The sequence below is a fragment of the Eschrichtius robustus genome, chromosome 16 (assembly GCF_028021215.1).
Source record: "Eschrichtius robustus isolate mEscRob2 chromosome 16, mEscRob2.pri, whole genome shotgun sequence".
In the NCBI taxonomy this organism is placed as follows: Eukaryota; Metazoa; Chordata; class Mammalia; order Artiodactyla; family Eschrichtiidae; genus Eschrichtius; species Eschrichtius robustus.
This window is the reverse complement of record NC_090839.1, coordinates 67,342,483-67,358,605: the sequence shown is the minus strand read 5'-3', so window position 1 is coordinate 67,358,605 and position 16,123 is coordinate 67,342,483. Positions and strand designations below refer to the sequence as shown.

At 47.8% G+C, this 16,123-nt stretch overlaps 1 protein-coding gene across 1 annotated transcript in view; it reads right to left on the bottom strand.

The window, feature by feature from the left end:
- ABCC1 (ATP binding cassette subfamily C member 1 (ABCC1 blood group)) overlaps positions 1-16,123 on the bottom strand; it is a 131,977-nt gene that overhangs the window by 115,708 nt on the left and 146 nt on the right. The window lies entirely within an intron of this gene.

Here is a 16,123-nt window from a genome sequence, read left to right as displayed (position 1 = left end):
TCACTTTACTGAGGTCACACTGCTGGCAAGCAGCAGAACCAGGATCTGAGCAGAGGCTACACTGGCTCCCTGTGTTGCTATTTTCCTCTAAACATCTTCCCAACTGGCCTCCATGAGGCAGGGAGGCTGTGGTTTCACTTGTACTTAGCACTGGCCCTACAGCAATAATACACAGAGGAGGGAGGGATCAGAAACTATTATCTTGGGACTTCCCTGGCGGTCCAGTGGTTAAGACTCCACGCTTGCACTGCAGGGAGCACGGGTTCGATCCCTGGTCGGAGAACTAAGATCCCACATGCCGCGCAGCCAAACAGAAAATAGAAACTATTATCTTATTGCATCAATTCAAAGACCCACGTTTCGTCACGCGACATCTGTCTGCATCTCGAGATCAGTGCATCCTACAATCTCTGCTGGCCACGTTTTCATAGCCTAGCATCCCTGAAATTGGGATGCACGTCACAACTGCCGGCCTCCTGGATTCGATGAGATGTGGTGTGCCTCTCTCAACACCCCAGCCTCTTCTCTAATCTTACTGCACCATGAAGGATGGCAAGAGGCTTTCTCCTAAGTTTCCAGAATCAAGAAGGAGAAATGAAAACTGCCCTTACTTCTTAGCCAAGCTAACCCTAGGAGGGAGGCAATCACCACCCTGCCCCACTTCCTCAGCACGGCTCCATAACAACTCAAGTAACTTTAATGGGGGTGCAGGAGGATGAGTAACTGTCAAGCTACCTGACCAGGCCACCTAGGGCAAAACTGCCAGCAGCCTGATCTGATAATCTCCACCTGCCAGCTGCGTTCTTGTCTCCACAGTTCCTTCCCCAGGCCCTTGCCCAGGCCAGGTTGTTTTTGCCAAACCCAGGCAGAGAGGAGGCAATAAAACCTCCTACTCAACAAAGGACGTACAGCCCTTTCCCAAGGGCCATGGTTTCTGCCTGGCCCCATGAGAGAAATCCTCTCTGCCAGCACAGTGTTCTTTCTGAAACACGCGCTCAGATAGGATCTGCCTCGGAAAAGGGTTTTTATTTCAACCACTTCTGGGTCCATGAGCTCCCTCCTCCTCGATTTCTATAAGGTACTTGGGGAGCAGCAACATGCTGAATTCACATCCACATGTATACTTCTCAGGTTTGCTGGAGATCTGAGTAGCTGTGGGAAGAGGCCTGAAAAGTACAAGCAGGCTACAGATGTTAAGTGTTACCGATATATGGTCACCCGGGAGAAAACAGAATCACACAGACCGTGATAAGTGACTAGCAAATCATGGCCTCGCCCAAAACATGGCAGCATGTGGACTGAGTCTGGGCTAAGGGTTTCTCAATCTTCACACTCTTGACATTTGGGCCCCGATAATTCTTGGTTATTGGGGGGCTTCCCTACGCATTGCACAATGTTCGCAGCACCCCTGGCCTCTACCCACTGGATGCCAGGAGCACCCTCCTTCCAGTTGTGACATCCAAAAACGTTTCCAGATGTTGACAAATGTCCCCTGGGGGCAAAACTGCCTGGAGGAGAGAAGCACTCATCTAGGCAGTTTGCAGAATATCCTATTTTTTCATTTAGTGGTGACATATTTAACAGCTATTAGGCAAATACAAGAATATGACCAACCTGCAACCTCATAGAAATTCAAAAGTGACATGAAACTTCCTTTGGGGATAAATTTATTTAGGTTTAAAAAAAAAAAGTGAACTTATTTAAAGAAAAGTACTAAATAAGTAGGTGGCAGAAACTACTGGTTAGCTTCCTCAACAGCCTTTCCCAACTCCCTTCTCTCTCGCTAAAGAAGCATAAAACCAAATGCTCACTTTCCCTGCCTCCCTAGTAGCTAGAGGTGGTCATGTGATCCAGCTCCAGCCAAGGAGACATGAGCAGAAGTCTACAGCACCAGGAGAGGGGCTCTGAGGGAAGATTTTTACTTTCCTGAATAAAAAGGGATAAATGAGGCTGGTGTGGTCCTTTTCTCTCCCTACCTTGAACCTACATGTGATGGCAGCCATTCTGGGGCCTTGAGGGAAAGACAAAGAAAATGGTATCAGCCCTGACACCACTGGGTCGCTAATCCAATGCCAGCAACCGCCAGAGGTACTAGACCTCCTGATGTGTAAAAAAAATAAATACTTTTAGGTCTAGGCCACTGGAGTTATGCTTTCTGTTTCTTAGAGCCAAATGCAATCCTAATAGGTATGAAGTGAGATATAAATGTCAAAATCATGAAGACTACACACAAGGGACTGAGGGTGAGACAGTGGAGAAGACGGCAGGCACTGAGGTCAAACTGGAAGCTTTGAACACTGTCTACAACCCTTGCCAGCTGTGTGAACATGGGCAAGTTTAACTGTGCCCTCAGTTTCCACATCTAAATAAGGGATCATAAGAGCACATACCCAGCATTACCATGAGCCTAAAACAAAGTATTTACAAAGAAGGCACTACTTGACATAGAATAATCCTCAATGCATGTTATTTTATTTACAAAAATAAATTCTTACCAAAGTCACCCAGTAAAATAGGACTAAAGACTAAAATTGGGGACTTCGCGGGTGGTCCAGTGGTTAAGAATCCATCTTGCAATGCAGGGGATGCCGGTTCGACCCCTGGTCGGGGAACTAAGATCCCACATGCAGTGGGGCAACTAAGCCCACGTGCCACAACTACTGAGCCCACATGAAGCAGCTACAGAGCCCACGTACTCTGGAGCCTGCGCGCCACAACTAGAGAGAAGCCAGAACTCAGCAACAAAGATCCCGTGCACCACAGCCAATAAATAAGACTAGAATTGATTCAGTCATTGGTTCTTTGCAACACTTAGAAAGGAAGTTGCCTGTAAGGATTGTATGTAAAATACCCCTACCTTGGTGCTAAAGACAGAAAATCAAGCAACCAAGACTTTCTGGAGGATCCAAGTCTAGAGGTCCATGTCTGTCTCCTCACGCCAGCCCCCCTTCTCTCCAAGCTCCACACTGGCCTTCCTTGTTAAGCTGGGGCTTTTGTTCATGCTTTTTCCACTGCCTAGAACACTCTTATCTTCTGCTTTTGTCTTTGTAGCAAACTGCTAGTTGTACTCCAATACCCACTCTTCCTGAACCCCTAGTAATTAATCTTCAGCTGGGCACATGCCTGTCCAGAAAAGAAGCTACATTTCCCGGACTCCCTTGTAGCTAGATGTGGTCACATGACTAGGTACTGGCCCGTGGGATGTGAACAGAGTGATGTGGGTGACTTCTGGGTTGCACCCTTCTGCCCCCTTCGCTCTGGCTGGAATGTGGACATGGGGGTGCACATTCTTTTTTTTTTTTTTTTAAATATTTATTTATTTTATTTTTGGCTGTGTCGGGTCTTAGTTGCGCCATGCGGGCTCCAGAGTGCACGGGCTCAGTAGTTGTGGTGCACCGGCTTAGTTGCCCTGCGACATGTGGGATCTTAGTTCCCTGACCAGGGATCGAACCCGCATCCCCTGCATTGGAAGGCAGATTCTTAACCACTGGCCCACCAGGGAAGTCCCAGGGGTACACATTCTTGAGTCAACAATGTGGGCAGCACCTGGGGACAGCAAAGCAACAAGACAGGAGGGGCCTGGGCCCCTGACACCCTCAGGGACAGAGCTGCCACACCAAACTGGGAATTTTACACCAGAGAGAATTTAGCTTCTATCTTAAGCCACTGTGTTTAGGGTCTATGCCACATACAGCCAAACCTATAACATCATATAGGCTCAGGAAGTCTCTCCTTTCCTTCACTGGATCAGATCAAACCCCCTACTACATCACAGAGCTCCCCTTCGTAGCACTGCACAGCTATGATTTTCCACTCATTTGTTCAATCCCCAGACAAGACTGGAACTCAAAGATGGCAGGGAGCTCTGCTCTGCACATCTTTGATTCCCAGCATCAAGTTCAGTGCAAGGATAATCAGGAGCACCCAGAGAATGTCGACTGAATGGGCCCAGGCCACGGGACCAAGGGGTGAAAGCTCTGTCCGCTGAGCACAGCTCAGTCTTGGGGCACTGACCCTCGGAGGCTCTGTCTCCTGCAAGGGGCATCTAAGAGGGTGGAAAACATGCCCCTCTGACACCCACCCAACCTTGCTTCACATCTTTCCCAGATCTCCCTTACACAGAAGTTAAAAAACAAGGCTGGGAGCTTCCCTGGTGGCGCAGTGGTTGAGAATCTGCCTGATAATGCAGGAGACGCGGGTTCGAGCCCTGGTCTGGGAAGATCCCACATGCCGCAGAGCAACTGGGCCTGTGAGCCACAACTACTGAGCCTGCGCGTCTGGAGCCTGTGCTCCACAACAAGAGAGGCCGCGATAGTGAGAGGCCCGCGCACCGCGATGAAGAGTGGCCCCCGCTTGCCACAACTAGAGAAAGCCCCGCACAGAAACGAAGACCCAACACAGCCAAAAATAAATACATAAATAAATTAATTAATTAATTTTTTAAAAAAAACAAAAAACAAAAAAACAAGGCTATCCAACCGCCTGGAGAGGAAACAATTATTAGCAAATTACTTAATTAGGCTCATGTTGACATTTCACCTTAGAGTAAATATGTTAGTTAAAAATAGGTTGAATCCAAGATGCACAGTTACTGAAACATAAAGAATGTTTTCAGAAAATCCCGTTCCTGCTTTTAAAAAAATATCTTACATTTGGGATGTGCGGAGAAAAGAGACTGAAAATTAAAATGCCAATAAGAGGTTATCTGTAGAAGAGCATAATTATAGAGGATTTTCACATTCTACTATACTGGTTCCTGTACTGTTTCATTTTATACTGGACCTCTTATAATGTCAGACAAAGAAGAACATAAGAGAAAAGAAGTCCCTTTAAGTAATTCAATCGTGACCATCTTTACAGTAACTGAAAACCTGGAACTTCCCAAGTATGCATCTGTCAGCAGTCTCAGCTGTCATAGCCCACCTTCACTCCTGTGCCATGGATTTAAGTACTTAAGCAAGTCTTCTTAATCCTCAACTACAAAGAAAATCTGCAGAATGAATTTCCCCACCCATCAGCCCAATTTCAGAGCTGACACCCAACACCCTGGCATGCCTCATCCAGACCCGGGCGCCCTACAGACACCCCATAACAACTGGGCGAATTAGCCCAAACCCTCAGATGCTGGGGACCGGTAGTCTGAATCCCTGAGATCGCGCTGGGCTCCATCCTGGTTTTGCCAAGGCCTGCGTGGGCCCAGAGGTTACAAGGAGGTGATAAACCAGAAGAGAACTGCCACACCAGAAATCCCTGCTCCACTGCCCCCAAGTGTCCATCACTGTCCCCTCCTGTCCAGCCTCCTGCAGAACCACAGCGAGTGCCTGCCACGCTTAGCTAAGCATCCTCTGTATCTTGCCTCTTTTCTTTCCAACTCTGTGAGATGCACGGCATGACCATGATCCCCACTTCACAGATGAGGACACTGAGGCTCCCAGAAGTGAAGTGACTGGCCCAAGGTCGCACACTGGGAACTGGCAGGACCGATTTTCGCACCCAGGCCCCTGAACCTGGCCTCGTGACCCCAGCCGTATATGTCCCTGGCTTTCTTTGGAGCTACACCTTCTCCTCCCCCAAGTATCCCCATGCCTTCAGCTGCCAATGCTTGGGCCCCCCCCCACCACCCCCAACTAATATCCTCTTTGGGAATAAAGAGGGTCTGACTGAGGGGGTGGGCCATTTCTCCAACCCCTCCCCACCAAGTATGCAAATGAGCTGGAAGTGGGCCAGCCCTGACCCCAGCACCAAGTGTGAAGAGGTCCACCTAGACCACAAGGATCTCAGTGGACAAAAGTAAAAGAAGGGAGAGCCCCATTACACTACAACTGCAGTCCTCAGAGCCTACACTACCACATGTCTTTTCGCCTCAACCCTGAGTGAGTGAAACTGTTTTTGAGGAAGAAGCCTTATCATAGGGCTCCTGGATAATCTAAATTGTAACTACCAGGTCACCTTCCCCAGCACCCTGCAGCTCCAGCTTTCCCCTGGGCCACTGGTCTCCAGCCTTATAAGGCTGATTAGAGGGACTGCAGAAGGCACTGCCATTAATATGCACCTGTCGTCTGCTATTAACAATCATAAAAACAACAACAATAATAATGGGCACCCTTAGAGAGACCCTGCTAGAATTGAGCCACCACTTTTTTAAACACAAGCCAGGCTGTAGACAGGACAAAACCTTATCGATGATTTGAGATATTCACTCCGCTCCTAAAAGTATGTTCTAAGAAAGTAAGTCAACAGGCACTACCCATATGATATTCATTACAATGTTCTCTGTGAAAGAAAAAAAACAAAGAAGGGGGGAAACAGCAACCTAAATGTCAAACCACAGGCAATAATTATATAAATTACAGTCTACCAATACCAGGAACTACTGCTTGGACATTTAAAGGTATAATTACAAAAGTTGTGCAGGAACATGGGAAAATTCTTACAAGGATAAATGAAAATGTGGGATAGAAAATAGCACACACTCTACAAGTGCAACCTTACAAAACCACATAAAAATCTGGACAAGAATCAGATGTTAACACACCAACAAACAATGGCCAATGGAAAAATATGTGCAACACACATGATAGACAAAGGGGCAAGATTCCCAATATACCGAGAGCCCCCGCAAATTAACAGGAAAAAGCAAACCAGAGTAGAGATGCACAAAAAGGACACTGAAAGAAAGACGTGCACAGAAAAGAACACGCAGATCACCAGGGAATATGTTGTAGGATGCTCAGCTTCTAACTTCTAAGGGAAACGTGGGTGAAAAAAGATATCTTTTTTGTCCATCAAATTAACAGAATTCGGCCATGTCCAGTGTCAGGAAGGATGCAGAGAAATGGGAATTCTCAGTCCCTGTCACTAGGAATGGACTTGCCACAACTTTTCTGGAAAATAACCAGCCAATACCCATTAAAAACTAAAATTTACATAATTTTAACCCATGTACAAGAATGTTCACTGGAGCATTGTTTACAGAAACAAAAAATGGGGAATAACACAAGCGATGTTATTAACTGGGAAATGGCTGAATTAATTATAGCAAATCTATATTATACAATTCACTAAAGAATTACTAGTGAGATTCTATGTATTGCCACGTATCATATGTTAAGCAAAAATAAAAAGTGATGATTATAACATAACCCATTTTATTTTTAAGCATATTATTTATGTTTATAAACATTTCCATGATTACAGAGAAAGGACAGGAAGTATAGCTTGGTTATTGATTAGAGAGAGAGTTCACGCTTTATTTAAATATCTCTATGTTGCTTTCTCACAAGGAGTATCACTTCGGGAACAAAAAAACTCTACAATTAAACTAGAAAGTTTACATGTAAAAATTAAATCCGAGTTGTATTAGCTTGTATTAGCATGTATTAGTTGTATTAGCATGCATTAGTTGTATTCACGTGTATTAGTTGTATTAGCATGAGATTATGAGTAAAACTTTCACCTGTTGTTAAACTGTTGATGTAAAAGCACTTTTTAAACAACAAAGACGTCAAAGAACGTTTAAAATTTAAACATATCTTTTTAAAATTAGAACAAAACCAATCATTCTTCTGGACCAAATCCACTGGAACATAAGGTTTAACTCCGCTGGGCAAAACCCTCTCATACACAGGGAAGCAACATGAGCCTGGTCAATTCCCAGTCTGATCAATGCTCTCAAATGCCACAAACATAGCAGGTGCTTAATAAATGTTGGTGAGTCCATTAGTGGGAGTATAAACTACAGCTCCACCTGATAATTAGAACTGTCAGATGTCAAAATGCACATATCCCCCAACCCAGCAATTTCTGGGGGGGGTAGGGATTTACTCTGCTCTGTCATTTACATCTATTTGCATACAGTACCAAGATGAGTGCTTGTGGCAGCACCGTTCATCACACTGAAAACTGGAACCAAGGACCCTGACAGCAACCGAGGGAGGACTGGGTGAATACACAGCACAGTCCTGTAACAGAAGAAAGTGTGACTTGTAAAGTATTATTCCCTTTTTCTTTCAATTTGCATGGACTTAACACGTAAAGAAAATCAACACTGGTTTCTTAGTGAAAGGAGCCAGATACAGAACATTATTTAGAATATGAAACTATTTGGGGAGGAAAAAAAGATACTCATTTTCAATCTCTCCCCACCCCCTCACCTTTCATACATATTTGCATATTGTTGAAATTTTCTAGAAGGACACCCCAGAAACTACCATGAATGGCGACTTCTGCAAACAGAGCACAGGGAGAGGAAGTACTGAAACTGTTACTTTCCCTTTATATTCTTCTAGAATATAGTTTTATTCTGGGATTTTTATAACTTTTTTTAAAAGTTATAACTTTTTAAAAAAGATAATTTTTTGAAAGTAATAGCACAATCAAAAAAGTTACCGTGCAAGGTCTTCCAGGCCAATTCAACATCTAGTCTTGTTTTGTTTTGTTTCTAACATCTTTATTGGAGTATAATTGCTTTACAATGGTGTGTTAGTTTCTACTTTATAACAAAGTGAATCAGCTATATGTATACATATATCCCCATATCTCCTCCCTCTTGTGTCTCCCTCCCATCCTCCCTATCCCACCTCTCTAGGTGGTCACAAAGCACCAAGCTGATCTCCCTGTGCTATGCGGCTGCTTCCCACTAGCTATTTTACATTTGGTAGTGTACATACGTCCATGCCACTCTCTCACTTTGTCCCAGCTTATCCTTCCCCCTCCCCGTGTCCTCAAGTCCATTCTCTACGTCTGCATCTTTATTCCTGTCTTGTCCCCTAGGTTCTTCAGAACCTTTTTTTTTTTTTTTGATTCCATATATATGTGTTAGCATACGGTATTTGTTTTTCTCTTTCTGACTTACTTCACTCCAACATCTAGTTTTAAAAGAAGAGTTTTCTAGCAATCTATAGAAAGTCATCTTAATCATGCAAGAAAAGCCCCTCATCATCTTAATGGGTCCTGAAAAGTCTTTGGAGGGGGAATCCTAGTGGGGAATCCCAACTTGATCTGAACGGTGCAGCTAAGGTTCTGAAACAGATGAAACTCATTGAAAAATATAAACCTGAGACTCATTCAAACCTAAATGGATCAAAAGCCCATGACTATCGGGGAGCAAGTAACGCTCCATCTCCTTGCCAAGCTGCAGTGAGCTTCTTCCTTGGAATTTCCAAGCCCTTATTATTACCACAAGCCATTTTATTAGTGCTTTATGGATTTTTGCAGACTGCTCCAGCCAAGATTTTCATGAGATGGGCTCTGCACCTCAGGGTCTTTGCATTTGCTGTTCCCTCTGAGACTCCCTTCCCCCAGCCCTTGCACAGCCAGCTTTGCCATTCAGGTCAAAGGTCAAATGTCACCTCCTCAAAAAAGCCTTCCCTGGACATGCCCCTATCATAGCTTGCACCCCAGTGCTTCCCAGTTCACGTCTTTGCGGCACTTGCCGCCACCCAAAATCATTTTGGTCATCCCCAGCGTAAGCTCCATGAGAACATGGGCCTCGTCTGCCTTGTTCATGGTTGTATTCCCAGCGTCTAGAACAGTGTCAGCACACAGTAGGTGCTCAGTTAATAATAAAAGACTGAATAAATGAACAAGTGAGAAAAGGTTGCGGGAAGAACAGGAGAACGAATCCAGTGTTGTAAAAACCACTCTCTAGTTGTCCGTGCCGGGGAAATGCAGGCACTTGGTAACTGCTCTCCAGAGAGGAAGGCATCCCCAAGCAAGTATCAATAGTTACCCAAGAGGCCAATAAAAGGTAAACGAAGGTTCTCAGGGAGACAACTCACTGAGAGGGAAGGAAAAAGCCTCATAAAACCTGAACTATTCCCCGAGGGTACCGGATGCCGCCCTCCCCAGGTCATCTAGAACCCATTTTCCAGAACTTGGCAACCTCCTCCAGGAGATGAAACCCCACAATTAAACCAAGGGGAAACTTAAGTAGAACCTCGACTTTGTAATTGTCCACCTATCCTGGGGCAGTTTAAGATGAAGGAGCAGCGCTTCAAAGCTGACTTCTAAGGACCGGCACTTCACCCTGGGACTGAGCCGTCAGAAACCCCACTCCCAACCCAAATGGATTCGGGGAGAAAAGCCCTGGGTGGAAAGCGGCAAACAGCATGGAAACGGCTGCAATCGCTTCTCTAGCTAATTGGAGTTTAACCTCCTTAACATCTCATTAAGCTTCTCCACAGCAACCCCAATAAGCCAATTCCGGGAGACATTCAACAGCCTAAAAACTTAAGGAAATGCAGGAGGGGTGAGGCAAAAGTCTTGCCCCAGATTTCTTCTCCGGATTCCTCCCCACCAACGGCTGTGGGACTTGCGCCACCCAGGGGACGTCTGACAGCGTCTGAAGACATTTTTGTTGTCACAACAGCGGGGGAGGTGCTACTGGCATTTAGCGGGTAGAGGCCAGGGATACTGCCAAACAGCCCACGGCGCACAGGGCAGACCCACAACGGACTTATCTGGCCCGAAAGGTCAAGAGCGCCCAGGACGAGAAACTGCTCCACACCTACCACCCCTCCCCCACGCTGGCTTCCGCACTGCTCAGCCTTCAAGAGGGAAGCAGGGGTTCCACAGCTCCACCGGAAGAGACGCTGCCCCAGTTACCACGCCAGGTTGGGGGAAACACTCGCCTCAGGATGTTCAAGTCCTTGTCATTATCTCAATCCATTGCATTAGCCCTTTATTTCTTTTGGCAAAACGTTCAGGTAAGTTTTTATGGGCTAGAGTTTTACTGACCATTAAGATCTGATGAAATCTAGACCTTATCCCACCATGAAAATCTGGAGCCAACATCACAAACTAGGCGCTTGCTTCAAATTCCCCGGGCATTGATAATTTGTTTATCCATCCCCCTCCTGCCAACATGACCAAGCTAGAGCAGCACCAAACCAGTGAGCCAGGGCGGCCCCAATCACCTCACCAAAAGGCCGGGCTTCAAAGCAGGATCTGCCGACTCAAATGCCTATGGGTGCCAGGTGGGGTCCATCAGTGAGGGAAGCAGACCAGGTAAGAAAGCACGAAGAAAAAAGGCAACGGACACCACCGGGCCTACGAATTAAAGCTGCAATAAGGAGGAGCGGGGACTGTGGCAATCTGGGGCCAGCAGGCCTGTTCTGGAGGGGGCAGCCCCAACTGACCACCACCATGTACAAACGCGGGCCCTCATGCAATCAGATCTTCTGATTTTTCAAAAGTCAGAAATGCAGATTTTTCTGTGAATTCTTCCCCTCTGTAAATATTAGCAATCACAGTAATTCAACATTAAAATAAAGCCAAAGCAGCACACTAGTGGGCTAGATCTAACTCCCCCCAAGGAACTTGTACCTCAGACACTCAAATTCAAATGTTAATTGCGCCTACAGTGTGCCAGGCTCTGAGTCCTGGAAAAAGAGACGGACCAGACTCAGTTCTGACCTTTGCAAGACAAAATATAAGCAGTTGGATGTGGAAGCTGGAAGGCTCATTCTACCTGAGAATCCATTCCAAACAGGTAATGGACTATTTCATCCTTAGAGGGCTCTGGAAAGAGGTTTCAACCCAGCTCACAAGCCACTCCAAAGCTTCATGTCATTCATTCCTTCAGTAAATATTTACTGAGCACCTACTATGTTCCGGGCACTGTTCCAGGTGCTGGGATTACACAGCACAGGCAAAACCCCTGCCCCTGTGAAGTTGACCTTTTGGTGAGCGTTTACAGGGAGTAAACAAAATAAATAAGCAAAAGATTTGGTGTAGATGGCAGGACGTACTGGGTTGGGGTGGGGGGGGTGGGGAGGAGCCAGAAGGACTGGGAATACAAGGAAGCGGCAGGGAGTCAGGGAAAGGCTGTCTGGGGTGACATCTGAACAAGGATTTGAAGGTGCAGGAACATTCTGGGCAGGGGAAACAGCAAGTGCAAAGGCCCTGAGGCAGTGTGAGGGAGACAGAAAGTACCAGGTGATGTGGTCAGAGAGGTGAGGGGACCAGATGCTGTCAGGCCTTGTAAGCCTAAGCCCTCTGGCTTTTTCCCTGAGGGAAGTGGGGCATCGCTGCAGGGTCTTGAGCAGAAGGGGGAGAGGATCTGACCTCTGTCTTTAACAGGAGCCCTCTGGCTGCGGGGTTGAGACCAGACTGTAGGGGCCAAGGAGGGCAGCAGGGAAAGCACTGAGGCAGGAACATCCAAATGCAGGATTGAGCCCATGGTGGCTCTGGCCAGAGCAGTAGCTGGAGAGGCAGTGAGAAGCAGGCATTCTGAAGGAACAGGCAACAGGATTTGCTGACAGATCAGCTGTGGAACGGGAGGCAAAGGTGGGGAGTCAGGGATGACGCGGGGTTTGGGCCTGAGCCTCTGGGGACAGGGCTGCCATCAACTGAGATGGGGAGGGCTGGGGTGAGGGGGCTCGAAGTTCCATGTGGGACACGGTAAACTGGAGCCACCCATGAGACACCCAGGTGGAGATGTTAGTTCCAAAAAGTTGAGAACACGAATGGAAAGAGAGATTTTCCATCCACCACTGCGTTCCAAACGTGAGGCTCCTCCAAGACTATCACAAACAGAGCCGGTCCAGCTGGGAGAAGATCACTGCTCCTTGTTGTTGGGTCGCTGGGGCTTCGTTCTGCAAGGCTGGAGGGGAACCCAGGAACCCTGAACTAGCCCTTGCCCTGCCCTTGTCCTGCCCTAGCCTCTCAAATGGCTTTTCTCCTCCCAAAGCCATCCGCCTTGTCATGCTGCCATTCTGGGCCTCAGATTCAACATGCGTGAAGTGGGGTGGACGGAGGGGAAGACCGCATCAGTTCCAGGGGCCCTTTGGCTCTAATCTGCAAGGGAGAGAGGAGACTGGAAGGAGGGGCAGAGAGGAAGGTGGAGGAAGGCACAGTGATGCGTCTAAAAACCCACAGAAAATTTGAAGGATGGGGGAAAAATAAATCCGCTCATTCTACATTGTTGTAAAGCCTAAGGGAGCTAATTATGCCAGGAATTAGACTGACCCCAAGGTCAGACCTTACGCCAAGAAGAATTTCAAATGGTTTCTAAAATACTCCGTTTCTCCCACCCTTTAGCAGCTAAACTGAATATTCAGGAGGTTACTGAGGTGGAAGATGGTTCGGGGCAGCTCCGTGGCAAATAGCAGCGCCAAGACCAAATATTAGCAGGACTCCGTGAACCATGACACAGATCCGCCACTTCTGTTCATCCCCAGCAGCAGCAGGTACAGCAGCAAAAATTAACTAGAAAATTCCAGTTGCTGCACCGCTCGCATGTACTAAGTGCTAACTGTGTACCAAGCAGCAACATTCTAAGCACCTGCCAAGGATTCTCTTGGTACCGTGTTACCATCCTCATTATACACATGGGGAAACTGAGGCATGGAGGGGGAAGTAACTCGCCCAAGCTGCAGAGCCAGGATTTGAACCCCAGGGTTGTGAGCACTGCTCGGAGCTGCCATACTCCACTGCTTACTGACTTGTCGCTTACTTTTCGACATTTTCTGATTTTTGTACACTGGACATGCAACACATTAATAAACAAATTTTTTTAAAAAATTAACTCGCAAGGGGAGGCCCGTGCCCATTTTCCCAACCATCATTTAAACATCAGCCACAAAACAGTCCCTCCTACCCACCCCCCTACAACCACCCTCAAAAAAAAAAATAAAGGCAAACCCAGCGCTGGGGAACCCAGCCCCTATTTTCCATTTAGATAACCAAGTTCCTCTTTTTCCATCCCAGAGCATTTGCCTGGGTGAAGGTGGGAAGTCAGCCAAACACTCACCACGGGCTATTTCCACGTGCTGGTTTTTCTGGCCATTTCCTGAGGCTCAGAGGCAGGCACTGGCCCAGGAACAAAGCTCTGACGAGAGTCTCAGGTGGGCTAGTCGCCTTTATTTCTAAACACATGACCTTGGTCAAGGGAGGAGGCAGGCATGACTGGGTGGGTGGCCCAATCCCATGCCCCAGCTGAAGAAAAAGTGGCTCCAAAGGAAGGACAAGCAACTCGAAACACACAACTTCATCTTTGGAAAGAATAACAGTAACCACTGCTTAACTCTGTGCAGGGCACAGGCTGAGCCACTTGAACAGATGGACTCATTTACTTTTCAAAACAACCACAGGAGGTTGAGACTTTGGGGGCCCCCACCCCCACTTTACAGATGAGGAAACTGAGGCACAGAGAGGCACACTGGCTTGCCCAAGGTCACACAGTCTCTCCTGGCCTTGAGTGTGTGCCCTGGAAAACACAGAAGTCACCTGCTTTCAATTACATTTGTTTTCTCCTGCTACCTGGAAGTTCTCATGCCCCAGCTGCCTACTCTCAAACTCTGGTTCCAGGGCACCTCCAGAAATTGGGACATCCAGCAAGTCCAGAAATCCAGAGGGAGGAAGCGCAGAGGAAAGTCTGCAAGGCCAAAGACTGGGGGAAGATGCAGGGCCTGGCAGAAGGGAAAGCCAACCACCTGGCAACTTCTGTAGCAAAAGTCCTTGCAGGAGAAAAAACACAACTGTTTCCCCCGGACAAGCTTCTTCAGCTAAATAAACGGAGGACACCCCCAAACCCAGTCGACTTTGGAAAACCTGACATCAACTGCCAGTTGCCATCAATAAAATACATCCTGGTGCAGAATCTAGTTTACGGTCGCCTATTTTTTCCCCTCTGTAATTTAGGAGAAGAAAATAAACAAGGAAATACTCCAGTATTCACAGCCAACACTAGACCAGATCCCCATCTGATTCTTGCAGAAATTATCTTGCTGTTGTTACACCAGGTACGGGGAGCAAGGACTCCTCAGATTTTCCTCTCTCTGTTAAGTACAACCCTACTTTGCAAATAAGTCTGCTCTCCAATTAGTCCTGGACCTTGAGTGCAAAGCTCTGGACTATTTCCAGCCCCAGAGTAAATCTCCGATCCCACTGGCCTGAAAATGTGAGACATACCCAGAAGTGTTTTGTTATTCTACAAAGTGATACCTCCCAAAAATAAAGCCTTTCCCACGGGGCCCTCAAGGATGACTTTTCAACACTCCAAATGCAGCCTGCAAGGAGAGGACCACAAAACAGAACAAGAAGGTATTTTTGGATGCTAATCACTGGCTCCAAAGAACCAAGGGTGATTCCTAAACAAAAGTGGGAAAACTATCCTGTCCAGAACTGCATTCCGTGTTTACCAATAATCAAGATGGTGGGACACGAGAGTGCTTCCTGTAACAAAGAGGCAAATAGCATTACTGGGAAACTAAAGCCCAAGACACTGGGGATTAAACCACAGAGAATGGACTCCGAAGACTCAGCAGGCTCAGCAATGGACATTCAGAAGAAACCTGGAGGTGGGGGTCCCCACAGAGACGAGCCTCACGTTTCAGGGGTGGAATGGCACGCCCACTGGTACCAGGATACTGGGCATCCTCAGCTGCACCCCAAACCTGACCCCAGGGTCAGGCAAGTCAGAGCAGGGGTGAGCAGCCCTACCTTCTTTCCTGGCTGTTCCTCAAACTTCCCTAATTCTCCCCCTGTTCCCCCAAACTCCCCTCAAAGTATAATCAAAAGGAAACTAAAAGATGACAAAAAAATTTGTAACCACAGGACACTAATGTGGATGCAAAACAAGTGGGGAGGGGGAAAACCTCAACCCAGTCGCTGGAAGCCCCTTTCCCCAGCCTCAGCCCTTCCCCAGCTCAGCCCTTTGGTAACGGGGTGTTTGCGAAAAGGGGGCTCCAACCCACAAAGGAGAGGGGGGAACTTAAGCAGCGAGACACCCCCTACCTCTGGCGCCTCCTTCCCCGGCAGGTTATTTTTAATCGAGAAGGGAACCCCAGAGCGGAAAGGGCCCCTCTTTTCAGCCCCCTCCCCCAGGCTCTGGCCCCTCACCTTTCCCCAAAAGCCCCAGAGCCGGGCACAGACAACCCCTCCCCAACGCCCTGCTTCCCCGAAGCCGAGTCACCCAAGTTTTCCCCCATCAGCAGCACTCCCGAAGGGGCCGGCCGCGGGCGGGATGGGGAGCGGAGCCCCCAGGCCAGCTGCAGGGTGGGGAGCCCGGCGCTCGGGGCGGCAGGGGCCCCCGGGGCTGCGGGCCCGGCCCGCCCTGCGCGGCGCTTCCCCCCACCCGCCTGCCTCCCCGCCCGCCGGCCTCCCTCCCTCCCGCTCCCCG